Source organism: Rutilus rutilus (assembly GCF_951802725.1).
Source record: "Rutilus rutilus genome assembly, chromosome: 12".
NCBI classification, from domain to species: Eukaryota; Metazoa; Chordata; class Actinopteri; order Cypriniformes; family Leuciscidae; genus Rutilus; species Rutilus rutilus.
Genome location: NC_140217.1, coordinates 31,222,424 through 31,234,412, shown reverse-complemented (window position 1 = coordinate 31,234,412; position 11,989 = coordinate 31,222,424).

Below are 11,989 nucleotides of genomic sequence, written 5' to 3'. Positions count from 1 at the left end.
GAAGACAGACGGGTTGCTCACGTGGTCCGTGTAAAGCTTTGCTCGGTTTGAGTCTGCGCGTCAGGAAAGGAAGTGCTAAGAAATCGCTAAAAATGGGCTTCACTTGTCTCAATTGAGTTCCAATGGGGTCGCTGTGTCCATTTCTTTTACTGTCTATGGTCAGGACAGTGTCAAGGGAAGCCATGAACTTGTTGGCATCATGCCAATCACATCACGTTATAATCGTCAATGAATGAATGAATGAAATAGCGGAAGATTTGTGGTTTTGTGCCCATCTTTTTAATTCCTTTATTTATTGACCATACACTCAAAACAAAACAAAGACACATTTAAACGTAAGCCTTACAAACAACCTTTTCACACGTAAGTTTTTCAAGGCGACCGTTATTGATCGTAGTATCACTTTATGGTTCCCATGGAGACGCGTCTTTCATTGCTTGTCACACCGCAGGCACAATAGCGCTGAATGATCAGCTTTTATTTCCTTTTTTTATTCAAAATTTCACAAATTTATTAGCTATAGCAGGATATATCTGATATTCCGATTGTCAAATATGTGCAAGAGGATGTGTTTTGTTGTTCAAACACCTTTATAACAATCGCGTTAGTTGAGCTGTATGCGCAACATATTTTAGGTAACGTTAGCCTATCTACGTGCTCAAAGTGTTGGATTGTAACAAGCGTAAGTCCCAGTAAGATGATGCTGGGCGCTCTAATAGTTCATCCAAATAGCAACATATAAATGTCTGCGCCAATATGAGGGCCTCTAAGCGGGTTTAATTTGGCCAGTCAAGCTAAAAGTGTGTTTTTTAATAAAATGAGTTTTAGGCTTCATGTCGGAAAAAAGAATAGCCTACACATATAACGTAGGCTATAATAACAATGACAATCTTGTATTCTTATTGCTGACCCATGTGCTTGTTTTAATTTGAAAGAATATTTGCAGTCATTATTCATTAGTCATTATGTAGTTATTTGTGCTAACTTCATTATCCCTTTTTATTTATTACCCATTATTAATATTATTTACAAGCTGATGGAAAGCTGCTTATGTACATGATAGAGTTAGGAGATGTATGACACAAAATAGCTAGGCTACATGTCCTGAATTATGGGATTAAACGCATAAATATAAATGCAAGTCCTGATTTTGCAGAGACGCGTTCCTGGTTCAACATATTTTGTTGATCCTGCATAACATTCCTGTCCGAAAATTTTATGCTAACTATATCCTTACCCCTAAACCTAACCCTACACATAAATTAATCACTAAAATCAGAGGGAAATGATAAGTGACTAACACTGATGTAGTAGCATCTGACAAAGATGTTGATCCTGGACCATGTCTGGTTTGAATTGGATTTGTAAACCTTAGACATACAGACCAACCAAACATCTGTTGTTTCTGATTTAGCTAAATTGCCTTCATTATTGTTTTTGGACAAGGTTTTGACAGCTAAGACATTTGTGATATCATTTAATGAAGAACAAGAAGATTAGGATTCTTAAAAGACTAAACCCCTGGGAAGCTCAATGTTCCTTTTCCCATAAACAAGATCAGGCTGGAAAGTTTTAAGGACAAGTAAATATTTACCATTTGTTTTGTACTTACATTTTTTTCTTCAACTCTATCCTTATGCACAAACTATCAGTTTAATAATAAGGTTTTAAAAATTTCAATTATTTAACTGTACACTTCAGAACAGCCAGTTGTATATTTCATATATTCATATAACAAACCACTAAGACAAGACAACAATACAAGACTGCGACAGATAGTGAACATTTAAAGACTGCAGATGCCTTTAATATTAGGCTATTAAAAAAAATAGAAATCCATTGGGATACAAGTTGTTTGGAAGTGTTCCAAAGAGCATTTTCAAATAGGAAAAGAGCATTTTAAAATAGGCCATAAACATATATTATGATTTATTTTTATTATTATACCTAGCCCTAGCACCAACTCTAACTTTAACCACGTTGTCTTTGAACGTAGAATCTCTCTAACTAGATCTACTGCTTGTTAGGTTGCAAGACATGTTAGATGTCCAATATGGCTGCAGAGAATGAAGAAAAACAAAATATGAACTCTGTGTTTGTCCAAATTTTGATTGAATAAATCATTAGTTCTATGTATTATATTGTAAACATAATGAAAAAATAATTATTTAAATTAATAAGAATGATTTTCATTTTCATTTTAAAAAGGATATGTGGATCTGCACTACAGTCAGGTGCTCTGATAGGCTGAGCAAGATACTGTTATCTCACAGTGCAAAAGTTGTACAAATATATCTTAATAAATATTGACAGGTATGGCTAAAGTAATTTGAGAAGAATTTGCCAAAGGTGTTGAAAAGCGCTCATACACTAATTTAAAGTGTAATTAAATTATCAATACTTGAATAATTTTTGTAATATGGGTTTTGTAATATTTGTTTTGGTTACCTAACAGCAAAGCTCTTTCCTTGCTTGTCAGTGTTAATCTAACTACAGGCATTTCTTGTGTGTTTAAGCTAAAGTGCTGGTAATGAATCAACATATTACTGAAATACTAAATTAATTTATTTTAATACTAAATACTTGAAATACTAATAATTGTATTAGATCTGATTGCATTGGGACATTGTTCTCACCAGATTCTATCCATATTTTTACCCATAGAAAATATTTAAAAGGGCATGTTGTACCTTATTTGATACATTTGTTAATAAATGTCATGTTCAGTTAATGTATGTAGTGCCTTCTCTCATTCTTCTCATGACTAGATAATGCTACAAACATTTAAACTGACAAACATGGCAAAAAAATAACAGATACTCTGTCTGATGGGAAGATGCATTCCAAAGACTCCATAATCACTCATGATTCAACTCTTAAATAACAGATCAGTCCTGAGTTATATCAAATTCTGAGTTATAGAAGCTGTTGTATAATGTTCCTATTACATTCATTGTGATGATAAGCATGAATGCTGTAAGGAGGTCAGTAGTTATTGCATAAGTTGTCACAAGTTATTGTGTTAAAGTGTTATATTTATATTTAATAACCTTATATTTGCATTTAACTGAAGCTAACATAAAGAAAGTATGCTAACTTAAGGATGACAATCATTATTGCAATGCTTGAGGTTTTTTTTTTTTTTTTTTTTTGAGTAAAAACTTTTTTTGAGTTTTGACTATTTTTAAAGTACGCATCAAGTCATGTTTTGAGAAATTGAACCCTAACACAAGACCATTGTTAAGCCACTAAATTAACATCTCTCATAATGGGAGTGGGGGAACGGATTACGACAGCTGGATTTTTTGCTATCGGATTCTGTTTCCCCCATGTTTCTTAAAAAATTGGTTTTAATATTTACAAAACTGATACTGAGTTGGCGCTGGGCAGTGTGGTGACATAACGGCGTTGTGCTTCGGGCGACCTAAGTTCGAGTGTCAGCTTGTGGACTTTTCCTGACCCATTCACATTCACCTCATATGTTAACGCAGAGGTCGAGTTCACTCACGGGATAATACAATTCACAAAAGTTCATTATTTTCATGTGCTTTGCCGGTTAAATATTTCAATTTGCGTGCTGATGCGCTGTTCTAACATGCATACATGCAGTCTGAGTATGGACCAGTTCAATCAGAAGACTAAATTCGCCTGCAGAGAATAAGGATGTCACAACAATAATGAGCCACTCACGCAAGGTATAATTAAGGTTTAACAATGTATTGTTTTGTTTGTGTTGAATGCAAAACTTGAATTCAACAACTGTAATGTATAAAAGAAGATTAAATAAAAGAAAATACAGGAAAGAAAACCACCAGTAACACTGAATTCACCTTATGACTTAATTTTAATTTAGAATATAATCAATTAAAGTTAAATTCCTTATTTGATACCTTTTGAAATTTTTGTTGAATAGGTTTCTTCTTCTGGCTTGTAATTTTCAAAACAAAATAGGCTAAAGAAAAGAAAAAGAAAAGAAAAAAAAAACAATTAAATTTGATCAAGCAACACAGTAAAACAAAAGCAAAAACAAATAACCCCAATAAATTCACATTTAATTCCCTTCACAAGGATTTAACCCCTCAGGTTCCAAAATGAGTTCAGTGCAGTCTCTGAAGTTATGGCTGAATTCGTTAAACGACAATGGTATTGTTCGTTACTCAGTCTCTCCTTGTGACTGAATCCTTTCAAATGAACAGTGAAAAGTGTAAATGCTGTTAGTTCAATTTCCTACCATCCAAATCGGCAACGATAATGTCAGTTTCAAAATATTCTTTAAACTGATGCCAGATAAGCTCCATCCACACACAAAGAATCAACTTTTTTTTAAGCCTCTACATCAAAACCTCTCATAATGGGAGTGGGAGAACGGATTCCGACAGCTGTTTGTTTGCCGTCGGATTCTGTATTTCTGACACACTGAGGTTCTAATATTTATCAAATTGATGCTGGTTAAGCTCCATCCACACACATAATAGAACAAGCATCTTTTAAGCCAATACATATACAAATTTCATCAATGGGGATGGGGGAATGGATTTCGACAGCTGAAGTCTTTGCTGTCGGATTCTATTCCCCCATGTTTCTTACACAATGGGGTTCTAATATTTATAATTTTGTAGTGTATTGTTGGCCCCCATAGCCTAGTGGTCAGTGCGCTGACATTCAATGTTTTTGTTCTGTGAGGTCAAAGGTCCATAGTAATCGATTGTTGAGTTCACGCGCATTGGTTTAGTACCTATGATCATGCGCGTGAACTCGACAATCTATTACTATGGACTTTGACCGAAAACAGGATGTAAATACAGGTATGTGCGCTGGCTGAATAAACATCATTTTTATTCATATCTTTCACATCTACTGCAGTCAGATTGACCCGCGTTCACTCCGAAGGAATCACTCACATGACCTGCGCACTTGTAATGACACATTAAGGATGTTAAGAGGCTAAAAGCAGGTTTAAAACTTGCCCCATTGAAGTCAACAGGGTGCAAATTTTAAAAAGAGGATAACACTGTGTAGGCAACACCGATTTTTGTCGTTGTTCTCTGTATTGACAGCACTCCAAATGTACAAAAAAAATGAGCTCAATGTTAAAATTGACCTGAGTTCTCCTTTAAGCTCCATCCACACACAAAAACAGCTGGTTTGTTTGCTGTCGGATTCTGTTCCCCCCATATTTCTTACACAATGAGGTTCTAATATTTATTAAATTGAATTTTATTAGCCCCATTAGCCTAGTGGTCAGTGCACAGATATGAATTGTTTTTGAGCTTTGGACGACCCGAGTTCAAGTTCCTGGTGAACTTTCTTGATACTATACTGTCCTATCATAATAAAAGACAAAAAAAAAAATTCTTTAAACTGATGCTAGTTAAGCTTCATCCACACATATTTTTTTAAGCCACCTATCAACATTTCTCATCATCGGGGTGGGGGAACGGATTCCGACAGCTGGATTTTTTTTTTTTTTATTCTTTAAAAAAAAAAAAAAAATCCGGATTTATCCGTGCACATTATTTTTTTTTAAATTCATATAGCCTCTTAATCTTTAATCAAAAACATTAACCTCCAAACAACAGGTTTGTTCAACTTGAAGCATGCTGCAGAGACCGATCGGTGTATGACACCAAAGTACTGCGAGAGCGATTCAAAAGCATACAGAACCCTCTGCTCTCTAATTTATTTTGCAATGCTTTGATGTCATACACTGATCGACCTGTGCAGCACTGCGCTGGTGGATCATAACCGGGTTGTAAGTACTGCTTCAAAATGCCAAAAGAAGAAACAGGAGCTAGAGAAAAAGAAAAAAAAGATAATAGATAGATAATTCTCTGACGAGAATTTTTTTTTACCTGGACGGTCCTGGTGGCTTTCAACGTTACTGGCATTAAGGAGATCCCACCGGAGATGTTTTCTAAAACTTGACCGGAAACTTTTGATCAGCTGATGAACAGCCTGTTAGAGTTTAAATGCAGTTTTCAATAAATTGCCTACTCTCTATTTTTTGTCTCTTGCTCCTGTTTCTTCTTTTGGCATTTTGAAGCAGTACTTACAACCCGGTCATGATCCACCAGCGCGAAATGCGAATACTTGCAATGTTTCCCCTGGTCTTAAGATTTTGTTCAGTAGTGTACCTGGCGCAATGTGGCGCAAGTGTTTTTTGCTAGTTTCAGCCCAACGCAGTTATCATTTTCACGTCCTGTGCCACGTTGTTTAGATAGCAAATGCATTTGCGCCCATCTGTTCGCCCATGGACGTGCTGGTCTGAAAACAAGGTGTGTTCAGGCGCATTGTTGGTGCGTTGCTATTTTGAAGCAACTGAAATACACTGAGCCATTGACCAACAAAAACCTGGTCTAAAGTCAATGGCGCAGTATTTCTTTTGTTATTTAAAGGGCACATTAGTAATATGCGCCTATAGGCGGGTGCACAACGGGCGTACACTCTGCTTATTACACACACTGGGATGCGCAGCAGCACACAAACATGCCAAATATTAAAAATAAAAGGATTACAATGTAAAAGATTATTATTGTGTAAATATATGGTTGAATCCGGTTTGTCCCGTAGCTTTAACCTCGCGCACGAGCAGATCCGTTTCCTCTCTGAAGAAGCACACTTTCTTTCCGCTTGCAAAATCCGCCATGCCTTCTTTCTTCTTCTTCTTCTTCTTCTTCTTCTTTCAGGTTTTAATGGCGGTTGGCAACTCATCTCAAAGGTGCATTACCGCCACCTACTAGACTGGAGTGTGGGCATTATAATGACATCAAAGAATCCACCATGCCGGGAGCGCAACTGGAATTTACAGCAGGAAATCCAACAGAATTGTATATGAATCTCAACAATGGTGCTGAGTACCCAATAGTAAACCTATTATTCTAAACAGTGTAAATACAACATAACATGTTTAGTTTCAGCTTGTGTAAAAGGTTAGGGTTATATGTTAATACAACTCGACATGTTTAGTTTCTGCTTGTGTAAAAACTAAAGTGGTATAAGGCAACGGGTTTCCTCGCGATTTGCGAGTAAAGTCAACTAATTCGGGTTAAGAGTGTGGTACTTGGTATATGAACACCCAAAAAAATTGGGGACAGGATTTGAAAAGTCTAAGTGGGCGTAAAAAAAATAGGGGCCACTCAGGACCTTCGGGTCAAAAATGACCCCCATAGGAAATGAATGGGAAATTGGCAAAAATATGAAAATATCGGCCTGGTTTCACAGATAGGGCTTAGATTAAGCCAGGATTAGGTCATAGTTCAATTAGGCGTTTAAGTAATTTTTATAAACATGCCTTAGAAAAAGGCATTACTGGTGTGCATCTTAAGACAAAACAAATGCACTGACATGTTTTAAGATCAGTCAGTGCAAGTTTCTTTCAGTTGAAATAGCTCAGATTTACATTTTAGTCTGGGACTAGACTTAAGCCTTGTCTGTGAAACCGGGGGACAGAGTTTTTTTTGTGCGTACAATCTACAAATCAGCCACGATAACACAAAATAGGTATCATTTTAAAGCTCAGAATCTCAGTTTTTTAATGCATCTAATCACTTTGATCAACTCCAAAAGAGTGCTGAGTTATCACTCTAAAACGGAGTGTACCCCCCCCCCCCCCCCTCCCCGCAGGCACCACCTAGCTGCGAAAAATATAATCATAATATTTTTCAAAAATATTACATTGATCAACTTAAAATAGGTGTCATTTGAAAGCTTAGAGTCTGATCTTTACAGTGAATGTAGCCAATTTGAAAAACTCCTAAGTATTGCTTAGTTATTTGCTGAGAAATAGATTTTTTTTTTCATAATCTATAAAAAAAAAAAATTTGTACTATGTACTGCAATGTGTCAAAAACATCATACATCTCATGAAACATTCAAAAATCTTTGAAAATGGCACTTCATTTTTTACAGCATATTATTACAATTAAAATGAGCCCAAAATGAACTTAATCTATTGCTTTTATGACAAGATATTCTTCATGGTGAAACAATATAAAAAAATGCCCATGAGGGGCGTCAAAGACTGAACAATTTGGTTCCAAATGCTGTAACTTTTGATGCCTTTATCCAAACACCACAAAATTTTATCCAGATGTAGCTCATATGTAAATGGACTTGCCCAAAAAAGAATTTTCCTCCTACCTTATTTCCTTCCTGAGTTATTCCATGTCAAATAAGAAAGATATGCATTATCATTATAAAAATTATATATATTTCTTGTCTTTTATCAGCAGTTTCTCAGCAGGAGAATGTCCAAATGTAATGTAATTTATATTTTCAGAACGTTTTTAAAGTGTTCTTTCAAAAGATACCTACCTTTTGACTCTCCTTGCTACAGTTTTGAAGTTATGAGTCTTTAGTTTTGTGTATGTCACTCAGAAAACAATTTTTTTTATTGCCTTCCAAATGTGTGAGGAGGACTAAACAAAAAGGCTACCTTTGTTCCAAATTCTGTAACTTGAGTACTTTATGCGATCACCACAAAATTGTATCCAGATGCAGCTCACATTAAGGGAAACTTCCTCAAAAAAGAATTTTTCCCCTACTGTATTTCCTTCCCGAGTTATTGCATGTCAAACAAGAGAGATATGCAAAATAATAATAAAAATTATATATATTTTTTGTCTTTTATCAGCAGTTTCTCGGAAGGAGAATGTCCAAATGTAATGTAATTTATATTTTCAAAAAATTTGAAAAGTGTTCTATCAAACGATACCTACCTTTTGACTCTCCTTGTTATAGTTTTGAAGTTATGAGTCTTTAGTTTTGTGTGTGTCACTCATTTTTGACCCGAAGGTCCTGAAACCTTTTCCACCAACAAGAACCGGGTGCTGGTTCAGAGCCAGAGCCAAAGCTGGTTCAGATTTGGTTCGACTGACGAGCAAGCCTGACGTGTTTGTGTTTGGCGCTACCGCACTAGCGGTTGCTGGGCAACATAAGACGTATACAGTGACGTAAGATCTGGCTCTGTTGTGGCTCTCTAGCCGGTGGAAAGGCAAACCGGTTCTTACTAAGAACCGGTTTGCCTTTCCACCGGCTAGAGAGCCACAACAGAGCCAGATCTTACGTCATCTTACGTCACTGTATACGTCTTATGTTGCCCAGCAACCGCTAGTGCGGTAGCGCCAAACACAAACACGTCAGGCTTGTTTGAGATGCATCGGCTTCTCGCAGATCGATCGCCGCATGACATCAAAGCACTGCGATAGCGATCTAAAAGCACAAGGAGTGCTCTCCAAACACTCCCGCAGCTCCGATCGGTCCTCGCCGCTCCGATGCATCTCGAACCAGCCATCAACAATAACGGACGTTGCAATACTACACTGAACATTTTTTTATGTTGAATTTACTTAATTTTATAAGTTTCCGCCAACCCTGGGTTTTAGGTACCATGAAAGTAGCTTGGCTTTAATCGGTGTTCGTCGCCATGGTATCTGCACGGCTAACCTGCTCTGGGGCAGGTTATGTTCTGGATTCGAGATCTCAAACTGAAGTTTGACCAATCAGCTGAGAGCAAAGAAAAATATAGGTGACGTAACTTATTCCCGTCTGTTATTAGGCTTGTTTGAGATGAGCAAAATCTGCGCAGAATCGATCACCGGTGATCACCGCGAGATGCATGCCACTAAATATCACCTGCCACTAAATATCTACAGTGGGTAGGTCGTTGGGCGCGAGGTGATTGAAAGTAGCTTTTTTTTTACACATTATAATGTATAATGTGCAAAGTGTGTGTTGATATATATACGATATATATCAATCAGATTCACAAGGCTTAATGTGTTATCACCCAGTTAACACAGAACGTTCCCCTAATGTTATTTTTTGGTTATTTTTTTGGGAACCAAATACTTACGTTAGGGGAACGGTCTTTTTTGGTTTTATTTTTATGTAACAATAAAATAACGTTCCCAGAACTTTGCTGGGTGGTTACCATAAAAAATAACGTTCTGGGAACCATAAACTAACATTCTGAGAATGTTCTGGGTACCAAAAACTAACGTTATGGGAACCAAAAATTGTTAGCTGGGCAGAAGGGGCTCTCTAACAAATAATGCATAGTAGTTAAATTATAAAAAGATGCTTTAGAAATATGCTACAGTAGGAGTGTAGGCTACATGAAAATACAATTTGAAGGACATGTGTAATATTATCCTAACACAACTTCTATTGTGATTGTGAAAATGGTCATGACTTTCAGAGGCCAATTTAAAATATGCTGTAATTATATGTAGGCCTAGTTGTAACCTATATTCTGAAAAGTCATTGTTGAACATGTATTTTCACCTTAAAAACTGCTATTTACAAGCTTAATTTAGGTTCTGAGCAAGAGCAGCACCAAACCAGTAGGTGGTGCTAATGTCCCAAATTTAGGTACGCGTTAACACGTCATTTACGCGTTAACACGCAATTTACGCGTTAACACGTAAATACGCGTTAACGCGTAATGACGTGTTAACGCGTAAATTGCGTGTTAACACGTAAATACGCGTTAACGCGACAGTTTCACACGTTTCGGCCCTTTTGGCCTTCCATAGAAATGTGTCCGCGTGTTTAGCCCGCACTTCGACTTCGGCGCAGTAATGGAGGGGTTTATGTAAATTTTAGGGTTGGTGATGTCACTAACCCCAGAGGAATGTCGTGTAGTCCCTACCAGCCATTTGTTGTAGTCCTTTTAATTTCTTTAGGCAAGGCAAGGCAAGGCAAGTTTATTTATATAGCACATTTCATACACAATGGCAATTCAAAGTGCTTTACATAGAAGAAATTAAAAATAATAAAAAGAAATAAGAATAATTAAAACAGTTTAGAAAAATAAAAAATAAAGTACAGTACAGTCGGACGAACATTGGCACAGTGCTCATTCAGTAAATGCACAGCTAAACAGATGTGTTTTGAGTCTGGATTTGAATGTGACTACTATAGGAGCACATCTGATCTCCTCTGGAAGCCGGTTCCAGCTGCGGCTGGCATTCTAGCTAAAAGAGGACTCGCCATGCTTAGAGTGAACCCTTGGTATTTCTAGCTGATATGATCCTGATCTGAGTGATCTGTTGGGTTTATATTCAGTGAGCATATCTGCAATATATTGAGGTCCTAGGCCATTGAATGATTTATATACCAGTAATAATACTTTAAAATCAATCCTAAATTTAACTGGGAGCCAGTGTAAAGACCTGAGGACTGGTGTGATATGTTCATATTTTCTGGTTCTGCTCAGAATCCTGGCGGCAGCGTTCTGTATGAGCTGCAACTGTCTTATGGTCTTTTTGGGAAGGCCAGTGAGGAGTCCATTACAATAATCCACCCTGCTGGTGATGAAAGCATGCACAAGTTTCTCTAAGTCTTGTCTGGAAACAAAGCATTTAATTCTTGCAATATTTTTCAGATTTTTATTTATTTTATTTATACAGTTTAAAGTTACAGGGACAGTGCACATTAATAAACATTTATGTAAATGTGCCAGTTTAGCCAACTTGGCTAATTTTCAACTGCAGTCCCTGGGCAGGTGTGATGTCAGATAGACTACATTAAAACAATCAACAATACTTATACATGCATTAAATCACATTTCATAAAGTACAGTAACACAAGGACAACAAAAACATAAAACAAGGCAAAGTACACTTCAGATGATTTAAATAACTAAAAAGTATGGGCACACACTTGATTGTCTTTTAAACATGATTTTAAGTTCATTTTAAATGACCAATATGAATCACAGTCTCTAATAGACGTAGACAAACTGTTCCATGTGTGAGCTGCTCTCACAGAAAAAGCTGACTGTCCAAAGGCAGTTCTCCTCATTTGTATTACACAGTCACCTCTTGACACAGACCTGGTGTGTCTAACAACAGTAGTTTTCTGCTTTATAAAAGCAGTAAGTGGGGGAGGAGCTAAGCCATGTAAAATTTTATAAACAAGACAAGCATCTGTAAATTTGATAAGATTTTCCCAGGTCATTAAATTATGTTTTTTTTAAACAGTAACA